Here is a 20,011-nt window from a genome sequence, read left to right on the forward strand (position 1 = left end):
AAATTCTATAAAGTTCATTCTTTTTCTCCTTACATTACACTCTGTTCCCATCTGGACTGAAAAAAAAAACAATTTATTAAAAAAGAAAAACTGAAATATCACATGGTCATAAGTCTTCAGCCCCTTTGCTCAGTATTGAGTAGAAGCCTTTTGAGCTAGTACAGCTATGAGTCTTCTTGGGAATGATACAAGTTTTTCACCCCTGGATTTGGGGGTCCTCGGCCATTCTTCCTGGCAGATCCTCTCCAGTTCCGTCAGGTTGGATGGTGAACGTTGGTGGACGGCCATTTTCAGGTCTCTCCAGAGAGGCTCCATTGGGTTTAGGTCAGGGCTCTGGCTGGGCCGGTCAGGAATGGTCACAGTTGTTCTGAAGCCGCTCCTTTGTTATTTTAGCTGTGTGCTTAGGTCATTGTCTTGTTGGAAGGTGAACCTTCGGCTAAGTCTGAGGTCCAGAGCACTCTGGAAGAGGTTTTCATCCAGGATATCTCTGTACTTGGCAGCATTCATCTTTCCTTCAATTGCAACCAGTCATCCTGTCCCTGCAGCTGAAAAACACCCCCATAGCATGATGCTGCCACCACCATGTTTTACTGTTGGGATTGTATTGGGCAGGTGATGAGCAGTGCCTGGTTTTCTCCACACATACCGCTTAAAATTATCACCAAAAAGTTCTATCTTCTTCTCATCAGACCAGAGAATCTTATTTCTCATAGTCAGGGAGTCTTTCATGTTTTTTTGAGCAAACTCTATGCGGCTTTCATATATCTTGCACTGAGGAGAGGCTTCCATCAGGCCACTCTGCCATAAAGGCCTGAATGGTGGAGGGCTGCAGTGATAGTTGACTTTGTGGAACTTTCTCCCATCTCCCTATTGCATCTCTGGAGCTCAGCCACAGTGATATTGGGGTTCTTCTTTACCTCTCTCACCAAGGACCTTCTCCTACGATTGCTCAGTTTGGCTGGACGGCCAGGTCTAGGAAGACTTCTGGTGGTCCCAATCTTCTTCCATTTAAGGATTATGGAGGCCACTGTGCTCTTGGGAATCTTGAGTAATGCAGAGATTCTTTTGTAACCTTGGTCAGATCTGTGCCTTGCTACAATTCTGTCTCTGAGCTCCTTGGGCAGTTCCTTTGAGCTCATGATTCTCACTTGGTCTGACATTCTCTGTGAGCTGTGAGGTCTTATATAGACAGGTGTGCGCCTTTCCAAATCAAGTCCTATCAGTTTAATTAAACACAGCTGGACTCCAATGAAGAAGTAGAACCATCTCAAGGAGGATCACAAGGAAATGGACAGCATGTGACTTAAATATGAGTGTCTGAGCAAAGGGTCTGAAGACTTATGACCATGTGAGATTTCTGGGTTTTTTTTGTTTTTTTTTAACAAATTTGCAAAAATTTCTACATTTCTGTTTTTTTTTTCAGTCCAGATGGGAACAGAGTGTAATGTAAGGAGAAAAAGAATGAACTTTGTTTCATTGTAGCCATTTGGTAAATTCTATAAAGAGTGAAAAATGTAAAGGGGTCTGAATACTTTCCATACCGTATGTATACACACACCTATCTATATATCGTCCTCTGATATTGGAAATAGTTTTGGACGGAGATTTGATGATTTGTGGCAGATCTGTGATAGGAGAAGTGACCCCATTATAACCAGTATAACACCGATCCTGTACAGGCTGGATGATATCAGGGGGTCTCCGCACTGCAGATATGGGGGAGGCTTCAACACTTCATGTCTCTTCCCCAAGCAGTACGGGCAGCATGCAATGGCTGACAGCAGAGAACAATAGCTTGTATTCAGCAGGGTGCGCTGTGGGTGTGATGCTCGGAGCCGGGGCTCCTCGGTATTTTGGGAATGTCACATGGTGGGCCGTCAGATTACAATTCATCATAGGAAGCAAAATGCTCCTCGTGTCATAAGGATCAGAAGCGTGCGCCTGATCCCGGAGTAGGGGGCTGACACCAGGGGGCCCCAGATACAACACAAGCACACTATCCCCCCAGACCCTGTATCAGCGCAACATTCATCCTGTGAGCCAAACTCCGGGGTGCAGGGACCCTGCGACCACAAGTGACCCCCCCTTCCCCGTGTGACGCAGGTCACAGGTCCGCCACCATCTCCACCGCACCCTCCACCATGCAAAGGGGATCACATTGCCTCCATCCGGGCCCCATATATACACAGGGCCTCACCCAGAGCCAGGGCCCCGCAGCCTCCATCCGGGCCCAGCATATACACAGGGCCTCACCCTGAACCAGGGCCCCGCAGCCTCCATCCGGGCCCCATATATACACAGGGCCTCACCCTGAGCCAGGGCCCCGCAGCCTCCATCCGGGCCCCATATATACACAGGGCCTCACCCTGAGCCAGGGCCCCGCAGCCTCCATCCGAGCCCCATATATACACAGGGCCTCACCCCGAGCCAGGGCCCCGCAGCCTCCATCCGGGCCCCATATATACACAGGGCCTCACCCCGAGCCAGGGCCCCGCAGCCTCCATCCGAGCCCCATATATACAGTCATGGCCAAAAGTATTGAGAATAAGACAAATAGTAATTTTTCCAAAGTATATTGCTTCATTTTTTGTAATGGCAATTTGCATATACTCCTGGATGTCAAAGAGTGATCAGCTTAACAGCAATTACTGTACTTGCAAAGTCAATATTTGCCCAGAAAATGAACTTTAACCCCTAAAACACATTTCAACAACATTGCAGTCCTGCCTTAAAAGGAGCAGCTGACATCATTTTAGTGATTGATCCATTAACACAGGTGTGGGTGTTGATGAGGACAGGGCTGGCGATCAATCAGTCATGATTAAGTAAGAATGACATCACTGGACACTTTAAAAGGAGGCTGGTTCTTGGTATCATTGTTTCTCTTCAGTTAACCATGGTTATCTCTAAAGAAACACGTGCAGCCATCATTGCACTGCAAAAAAATGGCCTAACAGGGAAGAGTATCGCAGCTACAAAGATTGCACCTCAGTCAACAATCTATCGCATCATCAAGAACTTCAAGGAGAGAGCTTCCACTGTTGTCAAAAAGGCACCAGGGCGCCCAAGAAAGACCAGCAAGCGCCAGGACCGTATCTTAAAACTGTTTCAGCTGCGGGATCGGACTACCAGCAGTGCCGAGCTTGCTCAGGAATGGCAGCAGGCTGGTGTGAGTGCTTCTGCACGCACTGTGAGGCGGAGACTCTTTGAGCAAGGGCTGGTTTCAAGGAGGGCAGCAAAGAAGCCACTTCTCTCCAGAAAAAACATCAGGGACCAACTGATATTCTGCAAAAGGTACAGGGAGTGGACTGCTGAGGACTGGGGCAAAGTCATTTTCTCTGATGAATCCCCTTTTCGATTGTTTGGGACATCTGGAAAACAGCTTATTCGGAGAAGAAGAGGTGAGCGCTACCACCAGTCTTGTCTCATGCCAACTGTAAAGCATCCTGAAACCATTCATGTGTGGGGTTGCTTCTCAGCCAAGGGAATCGGCTCACTCACAGTCTTGCCTAAAAACACAGCCATGAATAAAGAATGGTACCAGAATGTCCTCCAAGAGCAACTTCTCCCAACCGTCCAAGAGCAGTTTGGCACCCAACAATGCCTTTTCCAGCTTGATGGAGCACCTTGCCATAAAGCAAAGGTGATAACTAAATGGCTCATGGAACAAAACATAGAGATTTTGGGTCCATGGCCTGGAAACTCCCCAGATCTTAATCCCATTGAGAACTTGTGTTCAATCATCAAGAGACGGGTGGACAAACAAAAACCAACAAATTCTGGCAGAATGCAAGCATTGATTATGCATGAATGGACTGCTATCAGTCAGGATTTGGTCCAAAAGTTGATTGAGAGCATGCCAGGGAGAATTACAGAGGTCTTGAAGAAGAAGGGGCAACACTGCAAATATTGACTTGCTGCAATAACTCATTCTAACTGTCAATATAACCTATTGGTACTCATAATATGATTGCAATCATATTTCTGTATGTGATATAAACATCTGACAAACACTAATAAAAACTAGAGGCCAGCAGATCATGTGAAAATATAATTTTGGTGTCATTCTCAAAACTTTTGGCCATGACTGTACACAGGGCCTCACCCTGAGCCAGGGCCCCGCAGCCTCCATCCGGGCCCCATATATACACAGGGCCTCACCCTGAGCCAGGGCCCCGCAGCCTCCATCTGGGCCCCATATATACACAGGGCCTCACCCTGAGCCAGGGCCCCGGAGCCTCCATCCGGGCCCCATATATACACAGGGCCTCACCCTGAGCCAGGGCCCCGCAGCCTCCATCCGGGCCCCATATATACACAGGGCCTCACCCTGAGCCAGGGCCCCGGAGCCTCCATCCGGGCCCCATATATACACAGGGCCTCACCCTGAGCCAGGGCCCCGCAGCCTCCATCCGGGCCCCATATATACACAGGGCCTCACCCTGAGCCAGGGCCCCGGAGCCTCCATCCGGGCCCCATATATACACAGGGCCTCACCCTGAGCCAGGGCCCCGCAGCCTCCATCCGAGCCCCATATATACACAGGGCCTCACCCTGAGCCAGGGCCCCGCAGCCTCCATCCGGGCCCCATATATACACAGGGCCTCACCCTGAGCCAGGGCCCCGCAGCCTCCATCCGGGCCCCATATATACACAGGGCCTCACCCTGAGCCAGGGCCCCGCAGCCTCCATCTGGGCCAAATATATACACAGGGCCTCACCCCGAGCCAGGGACGCGCAGCCTCCATCCGGGCCCAGCATATACACAGGGCCTCACCCTGAACCAGGGCCCCGCAGCCTCCATACGGGCCCCATATATACACAGGGCCTCACCCCGAGCCAGGGCCCCGCAGCCTCCATCCGGGCCCAGCATATACACAGGGCCTCACCCTGAACCAGGGCCCTGCAGCCTCCATACGGGCCCCATATATACACAGGGCCTCACCCTGAGCCAGGGCCCCGGAGCCTCCATCCGGGCCCCATATATACACAGGGCCTCACCTTGAGCCAGGGCCCCGCAGCCTCCATCCGGGCCCCACATATACACAGGGCCTCACCCCGAGCCAGGGCCCCGCAGCCTCCATCCGGGCCCAGCATATACACAGGGCCTCACCCTGAATCAGGGCCCCGCAGCCTCCATCCGGGCCCCACATATACACAGGGCCTCACCCCGAGCCAGGGCCCCGCAGCCTCCATCCGGGCCCCATATATACACAGGGCCTCACCCTGAACCAGGGCCCCGCAGCCTCCATACGGGCCCCATATATACACAGGGCCTCACCCTGAGCCAGGGACGCGTAGCCTCCATCCGGGCCCCATATATACACAGGGCCTCACCCTGAGCCAGGGCCCCGCAGCCTCCATCCGGGCCCCATATATACACAGGGCCTCACCCTGAGCCAGGGCCCCGCAGCCTCCATCTGGGCCCCATATATACACAGGGCCTGACCCTGAGCCAGGGCCCCGGAGCCTCCATCCGGGCCCCATATATACACAGGGCCTCACCCTGAGCCAGGGCCCCGCAACCTACATCCGGGCCCCATATATACACAGGGCCTCACCCTGAGCCAGGGCCCCGCAGCCTCCATCCGGGCCCCATATATACACAGGGCCTCACCCTGAGCCAGGGCCCCGCAGCCTCCATCCGGGCCCCATATATACACAGGGCCTCACCTTGAGCCAGGGCCCTGCAGCCTCCATCCGGGCCCCATATATACACAGGGCCTCACCCTGAGCCAGGGCCCCGCAGCCTCCATCCGGGCCCCATATATACACAGGGCCTCACCATGAGCCAGGGACCCGCAGCCTCCATCCGGGCCCCATATATACACAGGGCCTCACCCTGAGCCAGGGCCCCGCAGCCTCCATCCGGGCCCCGCATATACACAGGGCCTCACCCTGAGCCAAGGCCCCGCAGCCTCCATCCGGGCCCCATATACACACAGGGCCTCACACTCAGCCAGGGCCCCGCAGCCTCCATCCGGGCCCCATATATACACAGGGCCTCACTCTCAGCCAGGGCCCCGCAGCCTCCATCCGGGCCCCATATATACACAGGGCCTCACCCCGAGCCAGGGACGCGTAGCCTCCATCCGGGCCCCATATATACAAAGGGCCTCACCCTGAGCCAGAGCCCCGCAGCCTCCATCCGGGCCCCATATATACACAGGGCCTCACCCTGAGCCAGGCACCGCAGCCTCCATCCGGGCCCCATATATACACAGGGCCTCACCCTGAGCCAGGGCCCCGCAACCTCCATCCGGGCCCCATATATACACAGGGCCTCACACTGAGCCAGGGCCCCGCAGCCTCCATCCAGGCCCCATATATACACAGGGCCTCACACTGAGCCAGGGCCCCGGAGCCTCCATCCGGGCCCCATATATACACAGGGCCTCACCGAGAGCCAGGACCTCGCAAACTCCATCCGGGCCCCATATATACACAGGGCCTCACCCTGAGCCAGAGCCCCGCAACCTCCATCCGAACCCCATATATACACAGGGCCTCACCCCGAGCCAGGGACGCGTAGCCTCCATCCGGGCCCCATATATACACAGGGCCTCACCCTGAGCCAGAGCCCCGCAGCCTCCATCCGGGCCCCATATATACACAGGGCCTCACCCTGAGCCAGGGCCCCGCAGCCTCCATCCGGGCCCCATATATACACAGGGTCTCACACTGAGCCAGGGCCCCGCAGCCTCCATCCGGGCCCCATATATACACAGGGCCTCACCCAGAGCCAGGACCTCGCAACCTCCATCCGGGCCCCATATATACGCAGGGCCTCACAGCCTCCATCCGAGCCCCACATATACACAGGGCCTCACCCAGAGCCAGAGCCCCGCAGAATTCATCCGGGCCCCGCATATACACAGGGCCGCACCCTGAGCCAGGGCCCCGCAGCCTCCATCCGAGCCCCATATATACACAGGGCCTCACAGCCTCCATCCGGGCCCCATATATACACAGGGCCTCACCCTGAGCCAGGGCCCCGCAGCCTCCATCCGAGCCCCATATATACACAGGGCCTCACCCAGAGCCAGAGCCCCACAGCCTCCATCCGGGCCCCATATATACACAGGGCCTCACCCAGAGCCAGAGCCCCACAGCCTCCATCCGGGCCCCATATATACACAGGGCCTCACCCTGAGCCAGGGCCCCGCAGCCTCCATCCGGGCCCCATATATACACAGGGCCTCACCCTGAGCCAGGGCCCCGCAGCCTCCATCCGGGCCCCATATATACACAGGGCCTCACCCTGAGCCAGGGCCCCGCAACCTCCATCCGGGCCCCATATATACACAGGGCCTCACACTGAGCCAGGGCCCCGCAGCCTCCATCCAGGCCCCATATATACACAGGGCCTCACACTGAGCCAGGGCCCCGGAGCCTCCATCCGGGCCCCATATATACACAGGGCCTCACCCAGAGCCAGGACCTCGCAAACTCCATCCGGGCCCCATATATACACAGGGCCTCACCCTGAGCCAGAGCCCCGCAACCTCCATCCGAACCCCATATATACACAGGGCCTCACCCCGAGCCAGGGACGCGTAGCCTCCATCCGGGCCCCATATATACACAGGGCCTCACCCTGAGCCAGAGCCCCGCAGCCTCCATCCGGGCCCCATATATACACAGGGCCTCACCCTGAGCCAGGGCCCCGCAGCCTCCATCCGGGCCCCATATATACACAGGGTCTCACACTGAGCCAGGGCCCCGCAGCCTCCATCCGGGCCCCATATATACACAGGGCCTCACCCAGAGCCAGAGCCCCGCAGAATTCATCCGGGCCCCGCATATACACAGGGCCGCACCCTGAGCCAGGGCCCCGCAGCCTCCATCCGAGCCCCATATATACACAGGGCCTCACAGCCTCCATCCGGGCCCCATATATACACAGGGCCTCACCCTGAGCCAGGGCCCCGCAGCCTCCATCCGAGCCCCATATATACACAGGGCCTCACCCAGAGCCAGAGCCCCACAGCCTCCATCCGGGCCCCATATATACACAGGGCCTCACCCAGAGCCAGAGCCCCACAGCCTCCATCCGGGCCCCATATATACACAGGGCCTCACCCTGAGCCAGGGCCCCGCAGCCTCCATCCGGGCCCCATATATACACAGGGCCTCACCCTGAGCCAGGGCCCCGCAGCCTCCATCCGGGCCCCATATATACACAGGGCCTCACACTGAGCCAGGGACCCTCAGCCTCCATCCGAGCCCCATATATACACAGGGCCTCACCCTGAGCCAGGGACCCGCAGCCTCCATCCGGGCCCCATATATACACAGGGCCTCAACCTGAGCCAGGGACCCGCAGCCTCCATCCGGGCCCCATATATACACAGGGCCTCACCCCGAGCCAGGGACGCGTAGCCTCCATCCGGGCCCCATATATACACAGGGCCTCACCCTGAGCCAGGGCCCCGCAGCCTCCATCCGGGCCCCATATATACACAGGGCCTCACACTCGGCCAGGGCCCCGCAGCCTCCATCCGGGCCCCATATATACACAGGGCCTCACCCTGAGCCAGAGCCCCGCAGCCTCCATCCGGGCCCCATATATACACAGGGCCTCACCCTGAGCCAGGGCCCCGCAGCCTCCATCCGGGCCCCATATATACACAGGGCCTCAACCTGAGCCAGGGCCCCGCAACCTCCATCCGGGCCCCATATATACACAGGTCCTCAACCTGAGCTAGGGCCCCGCAACCTCCATCCGGGCCCCATATATACACATGGCCTCACACTGAGCCAGGGCCCCGCAGCCTCCATCCGGGCCCCATATATACACAGGGCCTCACACTGAGCCAGGGCCCCGGAGCCAACATCCGGGCCCCATATATACACAGGGCCTCACCCAGAGTCAGGACCTCGCAAACTCCATCCGGGCCCCATATATACACAGGGCCTCACCCAGAGTCAGGACCTCGCAAACTCCATCCGGGCCCCATATATACACAGGGCCTCACAGCCTCCATCCGAGCCCCACATATACACAGGGCCTCACACTAAGCCAGGGCCCCGCAGCCTCCATCCGGGCCCCATATATACACAGGGCCTCACACTCAGCCAGGGCCCCGCAGCCTCCATCCGGGCCCCATATATACACAGGGCCTCACCCTGAGCCAGGGCCCCGCAGCCTCCATCCGAGCCCCATATATACACAGGGCCTCACCCCGAGCCAGGGACGCGTAGCCTCCATCCGGGCCCAATATATACACAGGGCCTCACCCTGAGCCAGAGCCCCGCAGCCTCCATCCGGGCCCCATATATACACAGGGCCTCAGCCTGAGCCAGGGCCCCGCAGCCTCCATCCAGGCACCATATATACACAGGGCCTCACCCTGAGCCAGGGCCCCGCAGCCTCCATCCGGGCCCCATATATACACAGGGCCTCACACTGAGCCAGGGCCCCGCAGCCTCCATCCGGGCCCCATATATACACAGGGCCTCACCCAGAGCCAGGACCTCGCAACCTCCATCCGGGCCCCATATATACACAGGGCCTCACAGCCTCCATCCGAGCCCCACATATACACAGGGCCTCACCCAGAACCAGAGCCCCGCAGCCTTCATCCGGGCCCCGCATATACACAGGGCCGCACCCTGAGCCAGGGCCCCGCAGCCTCCATCCGAGCCCCATATATACACAGGGCCTCACCCCGAGACAGGGCCCCGCAGCCTCCATCCGGGCCCCATATATACACAGGGCCTCACCCTGAGCCAGGGCCCCGCAGCCTCCATCCGGGCCCCACATATATACACAGGGCCTCACCCTGAGCCAGAGCCCCGCAGCCTCCATCCGGGCCCCATATATACACAGGGCCTCACCCTGAGCCAGGGCCCCGCAGCCTCCATCCAAGCCCCATATATACACAGGGCCTCACCCCGAGCCAGGGACGCGTAGCCTCCATCCGGGCCCCATATATACACAGGGCCTCACCCTGAGCCAGAGCCCCGCAGCCTCCATCCGGGCCCCATATATACACAGGGCCTCACCCTGAGCCAGGGCCCCGCAGCCTCCATCCGAGCCCCATATATACACAGGGCCTCACCCCGAGCCAGGGACGCGTAGCCTCCATCCGGTCCCCATATATACACAGGGCCTCACCCTGAGCCAGGGCCCCGCAGCCTCCATCCGGGCCCCATATATACACAGGGCCTCACCCTGAGGCAGGGCCCTGCAGCCTCCATCCGGGCCCCATATATACACAGGGCCTCACCCTGAGGCAGGGCCCCGCAACCTCCATCCGGGCCCCATATATACACAGGGCCTCACCCTGAGCCAGGGCCCCGCAGCCTCCATCCGGGCCCCATATATACACAGGGCCTCACCCTGAGCCAGGGCCCCGCAGCCTCCATCCGAGCCCCATATATACACAGGGCCTCACCCCGAGCCAGAGCTCCGCAGCCTCCATCCGGGCCCCATATATACACAGGGCCTCACCCTGAGCCAGGGCCCCGCAGCCTCCATCCGGGCCCCATATATACACAGGGCCTCACACTGCGTCAGGGCCCCGCAGCCTCCATCCGGGCCCCATATATACACAGGGCCTCACCCAGAGCCAGGACCTCGCAATCTCCATCCGGGCCCCATATATACACAGGGCCTCACAGCCTCCATCCGGACCCCATATATACACAGGGCTTCACACTGAGCCAGGGCCCCGCAGCCTCCATCCAGGCCCCATATATACACAGGGCCTCACCCTGAACCAGGGCCCCGCAGCCTCCATCCGGGCCCCATATATACACAGGGCCTCACCCTGAGCCAGGGCCCCGCAGCCTCCATCCGGGCCCCATATATACACAGGGCCTCACCCTGAGCCAGGGCCCCGCAGCCTCCATCCGGGCCCCATATATACACAGGGCCTCACCCTGAGCCAGGGCCCCGCAGCCTCCATCCAGGCCCCATATATACACAGGGCCTCACAGCCTCCATCCGGGCCCCATATATACACAGGGCCTCACCCTGAGCCAGGGCCCCGCAGCCTCCATCCGGGCCCCATATATACACAGGGCCTCACCCCGAGCCAGAGCCCCGCAGCCTCCATCCGGGCCCCATATATACACAGGGCCTCACCCTGAGCCAGGGCCCCGCAGCCTCCATCCGGGCCCCATATATACACAGGGCCTCACACTGAGCCAGGGCCCCGCAGCCTCCATCCGAGCCCCATATATACACAGGGCCTCACCCTGAGCCAGGGCCCCGCAGCCTCCATCCGGGCCCCATATATACACAGGGCCTCACCCTGAGCCAGGGCCCCGCAGCCTCCATCCGGGCCCCATATATACACAGGACCTCACCCTGAGCCAGGGCCCCGCAGCCTCCATCCGGGCCCCATATATACACAGGGCCTCAACCTGAGCAAGGGCCCCGCAGCCTCCATCCGGGCCCCATATATACACAGGGCCTCACCCTGAGCCAGGGCCCCGCAGCCTCCATCCAGGCCCCATATATACACAGGACCTCACCCTGAGCCAGGGCCCCGCAGCCTCCATCCGGGCCCCATATATACACAGGGCCTCACAGCCTCCATCCAGGCCCCATATATACACAGGGCCTCACCCTGAGCCAGGGCCCCGCAGCCTCCATCCGAGCCCCATATATACACAGGGCCGAGCCCCGCAGCCTCCATTCGGGCCCCATATATACACAGGGCCTCACCCTGAGCCAGGGCCCAGCAGCCTCCATCCGAGCCCCATATATACACAGGGCCTCACCCTGAGCCAGGGCCCCGCAGCCTCCATCCGGGCCCCATATATACACAGGGCCTCACCCTGAGCCAGGGCCCCGCAGCCTCCATCCGGGCCCCATATATACACAGGGCCTCACCCTGAGCCAGGGCCCCGCAGCCTCCATCCGGGCCCCATATATACACAGGGCCTCACCCTGAGCCAGGGCCCCGCAGCCTCCATCCGGGCCCCATATATACACAGGGCCTCACCCTGAGCCAGGGCCCCGCAGCCTCCATCCGGGCCCCATATATACACAGGGCCTCACCCTGAGCCAGGGCCCCGCAGCCTCCATCCGGGCCCCATATATACACAGGGCCTCACCCTGAGCCAGGGCCCCGCAGCCTCCATCCGGGCCCCATATATACACAGGGCCTCACCCTGAGCCAGGGCCCCGCAGCCTCCATCCGAGCCCCATATATATACAGGGCCTCACCCCGAGCCAGAGCCCCGCAGCCTCCATCCGGGCCCCATATATACACAGGGCCTCACCCTGAGCCAGGGCCCCGCAGCCTCCATCCGGGCCCCATATATACACAGGGCCTCAGCCTGAGCCAGGGCCCCGCAGCCTCCATCCAGGCACCATATATACACAGGGCCTCACCCTGAGCCAGGGCCCCGCAGCCTCCATCCGGGCCCCATATATACACAGGGCCTCACCCTGAGCCAGGGCCCCGCAGCCTCCATCCGGGCCCCATATATACACAGGGCCTCACCCAGAGCCAGGACCTCGCAACCTCCATCCGGGCCCCATATATACACAGGGCCTCACAGCCTCCATCCGAGCCCCACATATACACAGGGCCTCACCCAGAGCCAGAGCCCCGCAGCCTTCATCTGGGCCCCGCATATACACAGGGCCGCACCCTGAGCCAGGGCCCCGCAGCCTCCATCCGAGCCCCATATATACACAGGGCCTCACCCCGAGCCAGGGACGCGCAGCCTCCATCCGGGCCCCATATATACACAGGGCCTCACCCTGAGCCAGGGCCCCGCAGCCTCCATCCGGGCCCCATATATACACAGGGCCTCACCCTGAGCCAGGGCCCCGCAGCCTCCATCCGAGCCCCATATATACACAAGGCCTCACCCAGAGCCAGAGCCCCACAGCCTCCATCCGGGACCCATATATACACAGGGCCTCACCCTGAGCCAGGGCCCCGCAGCCTCCATCCGGGCCCCATATATACACAGGGCCTCACCCTGAGCCAGGGCCCCGCAGCCTCCATCCGGGCCCCATATATACACAGGGCCTCACACTGAGCCAGGGCCCCGCAGCCTCCATCCGGGCCCCATATATACAAAGGGCCTCACCCCAAGCCAGGGCCCCGCAGTCTCCATCCGGGCCCCACATATACACAGGGCCTCACCCCAAGCCAGAGCCCCGCAGCCTCCATCCGGGCCCCACATATATACACAGGGCCTCACCCCGAGCCAGGGCCCCGCAGCCTCAATCCGGGCCCCACATATACACAGGGCCTCACACTGAGCCAGGGCCCCGCAGCCTCCATCCGGGCCCCACATATACACAGGGCCTCACCCTGAGCCAGGGCCCCGCAGCCTCCATCCGGGCCCCATATATACACAGGGCCTCACCCTGAGCCAGGGCCCCGCAGCCTCCATCCAAGCCCCATATATACACAGGGCCTCACCCCGAGCCAGGGACGCGTAGCCTCCATCCGGGCCCCATATATACACAGGGCCTCACCCTGAGCCAGAGCCCCGCAGCCTCCATCCGGGCCCCATATATACACAGGGCCTCACCCTGAGCCAGGGCCCCGAAGCCTCCATCCAAGCCCCATATATACACAGGGCCTCACCCCGAGCCAGGGACGCGTAGCCTCCATCCGGGCCCCATATATACACAGGGCCTCACCGAGCCAGAGCCCCGCAGCCTCCATCCGGGCCCCATATATACACAGGGCCTCACCCTGAGCCAGGGCCCCGCAGCCTCCATCCGAGCCCCATATATACACAGGGCCTCACCCCGAGCCAGGGACGCGTAGCCTCCATCCGGTCCCCATATATACACAGGGCCTCACCCTGAGCCAGGGCCCCGCAGCCTCCATCCGGGCCCCATATATACACAGGGCCTCACCCTGAGGCAGGGCCCTGCAGCCTCCATCCGGGCCCCATATATACACAGGGCCTCACCCTGAGGCAGGGCCCCGCAACCTCCATCCGGGCCCCATATATACACAGGGCCTCACCCTGAGCCAGGGCCCCGCAGCCTCCATCCGGGCCCCATATATACACAGGGCCTCACCCTGAGCCAGGGCCCCGCAGCCTCCATCCGAGCCCCATATATACACAGGGCCTCACCCCGAGCCAGAGCTCCGCAGCCTCCATCCGGGCCCCATATATACACAGGGCCTCACCCTGAGCCAGGGCCCCGCAGCCTCCATCCGGGCCCCATATATACACAGGGCCTCACACTGAGCCAGGGCACCGCAGCCTCCATCCGGGCCCCATATATACACAGGGCCTCACCCAGAGCCAGGACCTCGCAATCTCCATCCGGGCCCCATATATACACAGGGCCTCACAGCCTCCATCCGGACCCCATATATACACAGGGCTTCACACTGAGCCAGGGCCCCGCAGCCTCCATCCAGGCCCCATATATACACAGGGCCTCACCCTGAACCAGGGCCCCGCAGCCTCCATCCGGGCCCCATATATACACAGGGCCTCACCCTGAGCCAGGGCCCCGCAGCCTCCATCCGGGCCCCATATATACACAGGGCCTCACCCTGAGCCAGGGCCCCGCAGCCTCCATCCAGGCCCCATATATACACAGGGCCTCACCCCGAGCCAGAGCCCCGCAGCCTCCATCCGGGCCCCATATATACACAGGGTCTCACCCTGAGCCAGGGCCCCGCAGCCTCCATCCGGGCCCCATATATACACAGGGCCTCACCCTGAGCCAGGGCCCCGCAGCCTCCATCCGGGCCCCATATATACACAGGGCCTCACACTGAGCCAGGGCCCCGCAGCCTCCATCCGAGCCCCATATATACACAGGGCCTCACCCTGAGCCAGGGCCCCGCAGCCTCCATCCGGGCCCCATATATACACAGGGCCTCACCCTGAGCCAGGGCCCCGCAGCCTCCATCCGGGCCCCATATATACACAGGGCCTCACCCTGAGCCAGGGCCCCGCAGCCTCCATCCGGGCCCCATATATACACAGGGCCTCACCCTGAGCCAGGGCCCCGCAGCCTCCATCCGGGCCCCATATATACACAGGGCCTCACCCCGAGCCAGAGCCCCGCAGCCTCCATCCGGGCCCCATATATACACAGGGCCTCACCCTGAGCCAGGGCCCCGCAGCCTCCATCCGGGCCCCATATATACACAGGGCCTCACCCTGAGCCAGGGCCCCGCAACCTCCATCCGGGCCCCATATATACACAGGGCCTCACCCTGAGCCAGTGCCCCACAGCCGCTAATACTCCATGTGGTCGGCAGCCGGAGAGCAGAGCGAGGAGTCGGCAGCGGAGGACGGAGCTGCGGCACATGGCGACCTCTGACACTGCAACCAATAGCGACCGGGGAACATCACATGACCTGACGGCAGCTGATCCGGGGCCACATTCACACTATCAGGGACGGGAAGGCACAGACCCCAATAATGACGGTGGAGCCCCTCAGAGCGGCAGCCGCTGATCACCGCACACAGAGACGGCACCGGTCATGTGACTGCGCAGCCGCCATCACCACCAGCAGACGCTGAATACCCGGCAGAAGATGGGAGTCACTGTCCAATAGAGAAGCCGCCACAAAGTACAGGGGGCGGAGTCTGAGCCAGCTCTTATAAGCCACGCCTCCACTGGAATAACCCCGCCCCCAGGGAGCCAACATTACAGATGCACACAGGGGAACCACAAGTACCAAGCGTCCCGTGCTGCACACCCAGGGGCCACCGGCATCGACCACAGGGCAACTACTGACCCCAAATAATGCCCGACCCCAGGACCGGAGCCGCAACACCCCCACCTGACCACTCTGGCCCCAGGGGCCCCAAACATGCGTCTCCCCTCAGTAGGATCCTGTGTGGTCACCTGCTCCTCTCTCCCCTCCCCCGGTCCCCTCTCTCCCCTCCCCCGGGTCCTAGCCTCCTCATACCCGTGTGGTCGCCTCACCCCGGGTCCCGGACTCCTCTCTCCCCTCCCCCGGGTCCCGGACTCCTCATACCTGTGTGGTCCCGGCCTCCTCTCTCCCCTCCCCCGGTCCCGGCCTCCTCTCTCCCCTCCCCCGGTCCCGGCCTCCTCTCTCCCCTCCCCCCTCCCCCAGTCCCGGCCTCCTCTCTCCCCTCCCCCAGTCCCGGCCTCCTCTCTCCCCTCCCCCAGTCCCGGCCTCCTCTCACCTGTGTGGTCACCTCCTCCTCTTCCCCCGGTCTCCTCATACCTGTGTGGTTCCCTCCTCCTCTCTCCTCTCCCCCAGTCCCATCCTCCTCTCACCTGGGTGGTCACCTCCTCCTCTCTCCCCTCTCCCAGTCCCGGCCTCCTCTCTCCCCTCTCCCCTCCCCCAGTCCCGGCCTCCTCTCTCCCCTCCCCCAGTCCCGGCCTCCTCTCTCCCCTCCCCCAGTCCCGGCCTCCTCTCTCCCCTGCCCCAGTCCCGGCCTCCTCTCTCCCCTGCCCCAGTCCCGGCCTCCTCTCTCCCCTGCCCCAGTCCCGGCCTCCTCTCACCTGTGTGGTCACCTCCTCCTCTTCCCCCGGTCTCCTCATACCTGTGTGGTTCCCTCCTCCTCTCTCGTCTCCCCCAGTCCCATCCTCCTCTCTCCCCTCCCCCGGTCCCGTCCTCCTCTCACCTGGGTGGTCACCTCCTCCTCTCTCCCCTCCCCCGGTCCCCTCTCCCCCCTCCCCCAATCCCGGCCTCCTCTCTCCCCTCCCCCGGTCCCGGCCTCCTCTCACCTGTGTGGTCACCTCCTCTCACCTGTGTGGTTCCCTCCTCCTCTCTCCCCTCCCCCAGTCCCGGCCTCCTCTCTCCCCTCCCCCAGTCTCCTCATACCTGTGTGGTTCCCGGCCTCTTCTCTCCCCTCCCCCGGTCCCGGCCTCCTCTCAGCTGTGTGGTCACCTCCTCCTCTCTCCTCTTCCCCCGGTCTCCTCATACCTGCGTGGTTCCCTCATCCTCTCTCCCCTCCCCAGGTCCCAGCCTCCTCTCACCTGTGTGGTCACTTCTTCCTCTCTCCCCTCCCCCGGTCTCCTCTCACCTGTGTGGTCACCTCTTCCTCTCTCCCCTCCCCCGGTCTCCTCTCACCTGTGTGGTCACCTCTTCCTCTATCCCCTCCCCCGGTCTCCTCTCACCTGTGTGGTCACCTCTTCCTCTCTCCCCTCCCCCAGTCTCCTCTCACCTGTGTGGTCACCTCCTCCTCTCTCCTCTTCCCCCGGTCCCCTCTCACCTCTCCCTCAGTCCAGGCCTCCTCTCACCTGTGGTCACTTCCTCCTCTCTCCCCTCCCCCGGTCTTGCCTCACCTGTGTGGTCACCTCCTCCTCTCTCCCCTCCCCCAGTCCCGACCTCCTCTCTCCCCTCCCCCGGTCTCCTCTCACCTGTGTGGTCACCTCCTCCTCTCTCCCCTCCCCCGGTCTCCTCTCACCTGTGTGGTCACCTCCCCCTCTCTCCCCTCCCCCGGTCTCCTCTCACCTGTGTGGTCACCTCCTCCTCTCTCCCCTCCCCTGGTCTCCTCTCACCTGTGTGGTCACCTCCTCCTCTCTCCCCTCCCCCGGTCCCGGCTTCCTCTGTCCTGTGTGGTCACCTCCTCCTCTCTCCCCTCCCCCGGCCTCCTCTTACCTGTGTGGTCACCTCCTCCTCTCTCCCCTCCCCCGGTCCCGGCCTCCTCTCACCTGTGTGGTCACCTCCTCCTCTCTCCCCTCCCCCGGTCTCCTCTCACCTGTGTGGTCACCTCCTCCTCTCAACTGTGTGGTCACCTCCTCCTCTCTCCCCTCCCCCGGTCTCCTCTCACCTGTGTGGTCACCTCCTCCTCTCTCCCCTCCCCTGGTCTCCTCTCACCTGTGTGGTCACCTCCTCCTCTCTCCCCTCCCCTGGTCTCCTCTCACCTGTGTGGTCACCTCCTCCTCTCTCCCCTCCCCTGGTCTCCTCTCACCTGTGTGGTCACCTCCTCCTCTCTCCCCTCCCCCGGTCCCGGCTTCCTCTGTCCTGTGTGGTCACCTCCTCCTCTCTCCCCTCCCCCGGCCTCCTCTCACCTGTGTGGTCACCTCCTCCTCTCCCCTCCCCCGGCCTCCTCTCACCTGTGTGGTCACCTCCTCCTCTCTCCCCTCCCCCGGCCTCCTCTCACCTGTGTGGTCACCTCCTCCTCTCTCCCCTCCCCCGGCCTCCTCTCACCTGTGTGGTCACCTCCTCCTCTCTCCCCTCCCCCGGCCTCCTCTCACCTGTGTGGTCACCTCCTCCTCTCTCCCCTCCCCCGGCCTCCTCTCACCTGTGTGGTCACCTCCTCCTCTCTCCCCTCCCCCGGCCTCCTCTCACCTGTGTGGTCACCTCCTCCCCTCTCCCCTCCCCCGGCCTCCTCTCACCTGTGTGGTCACCTCCTCCTCTCTCCCCTCCCCCGGTCTCCTCTCACCTGTGTGGTCACCTCCTCCTCTCACCTGTGTGGTCACCTCCTCCTCTCTCCCCTGGTCTCCTCTCACCTGTGTGGTCACCTCCTCCTCTCTCCCCTCCCCCGGTCCCGGCTTCCTCTGTCCTGTGTGGTCACCTCCTCCTCTCTCCCCTCCCCCGGCCTCCTCTCACCTGTGTGGTCACCTCCTCCTCTCTCCCCCTCCCCCGGCCTCCTCTCACCTGTGTGGTCACCTCCTCCTCTCTCCCCTCCCCCGGCCTCCTCTCACCTCTGTGGTCACCTCCTCCTCTCTCCCCTCCCCCGGCCTCCTCTCACCTGTGTGGTCACCTCCTCCTCTCTCCCCTCCCCCGGCCTCCTCTCACCTGTGTGGTCACCTCCTCCTCTCTCCCCTCCCCCGGCCTCCTCTCACCTGTGTGGTCACCTCCTCCTCTCTCCCCTCCCCCGGCCTCCTCTCACCTGTGTGGTCACCTCCTCCTCTCTCCCCTCCCCCGGCCTCCTCTCACCTGTGTGGTCACCTCCTCCTCTCTCCCCTCCCCCGGCCTCCTCTCACCTGTGTGGTCACCTCCTCCTCTCTCCCCTCCCCCGGCCTCCTCTCACCTGTGTGGTCACCTCCTCCTCTCTCCCCTCCCCCGGCCTCCTCTCACCTGTGTGGTCACCTCCTCCTCTCTCCCCTCCCCCGGTCTCCTCTCACCTGTGTGGTCACCTCCTCCTCTCTCCCCTTCCCCGGTCTCCTCTCACCTGTGTGGTCACCTCCTCCTCTCTCCCCTCCCCCGGTCCCGGCCTCCTCTCACCTGTGTGGTCACCTCCTCCTCTCTCCCCGGTCCCGGCCTCCTCTCACCTGTGTGGTCACCTCCTCCTCTCTCCCCTCCCCCGGCCTCCTCTCACCTGTGTGGTCACCTCCTCCTCTCTCCCCTCCCCCGGCCTCCTCTCACCTGTGTGGTCACCTCCTCCTCTCTCCCCTCCCCCGGCCTCCTCTCACCTGTGTGGTCACCTCCTCCTCTCTCCCCTCCCTCCTCTCACCTGTGTGGTCACCTCCTCCTCTCTCCCCTCCCCCGGCCTCCTCTCACCTGTGTGGTCACCTCCTCCTCTCTCCCCTCCCCCGGCCTCCTCTCACCTGTGTGGTCACCTCCTCCTCTCTCCCCTCCCCCGGCCTCCTCTCACCTGTGTGGTCACCTCCTCCTCTCTCCCCTCCCCCGGCCTCCCCTCACCTGTGTGGTCACCTCCTCCTCTCTCCCCTCCCCCGGCCTCCCCTCACCTGTGTGGTCACCTCCTCCTCTCTCCCCTCCCCCGGCCTCCCCTCACCTGTGTGGTCACCTCCTCCTCTCTCCCCTCCCCCGGCCTCCCCTCACCTGTGTGGTCACCTCCTCCTCTCTCCCCTCCCCCGGCCTCCCCTCACCTGTGTGGTCACCTCCTCCTCTCTCCCCTCCCCCGGCCTCCCCTCACCTGTGTGGTCACCTCCTCCTCTCTCCCCTCCCCCGGCCTCCTCTCACCTGTGTGGTCACCACCTCCTCTCTCCCCTCCCCCGGTCCCGGCCTCCTCTCACCTGTGTGGTCACCTCCTCCTCTCTCCCCTCCCCCCGGTCCCGGCCTCCTCCTCTCACCTGTGTGGTCCCGGCCTCCTCCTCTCACCTGTGTGGTCCCGGCCTCCTCCTCTCACCTGTGTGGTCCCGGCCTCCTCCTCTCACCTGTGTGGT

General features: G+C 62.2%; 1 protein-coding gene across 1 annotated transcript in view; it reads right to left on the bottom strand.

Annotated features, from left to right (window-relative positions):
• The window catches only part of ETNK1 (ethanolamine kinase 1), a 45,051-nt gene that overhangs the window by 24,359 nt on the left and 681 nt on the right, over positions 1-20,011 (bottom strand). The window lies entirely within an intron of this gene.

This window comes from Phyllobates terribilis, unplaced genomic scaffold, assembly GCF_046119375.1.
Source record: "Phyllobates terribilis strain yellow unplaced genomic scaffold, ASM4611937v1 Scaffold_10__3_contigs__length_209671492, whole genome shotgun sequence".
NCBI classification, from domain to species: domain Eukaryota; kingdom Metazoa; phylum Chordata; class Amphibia; order Anura; family Dendrobatidae; genus Phyllobates; species Phyllobates terribilis.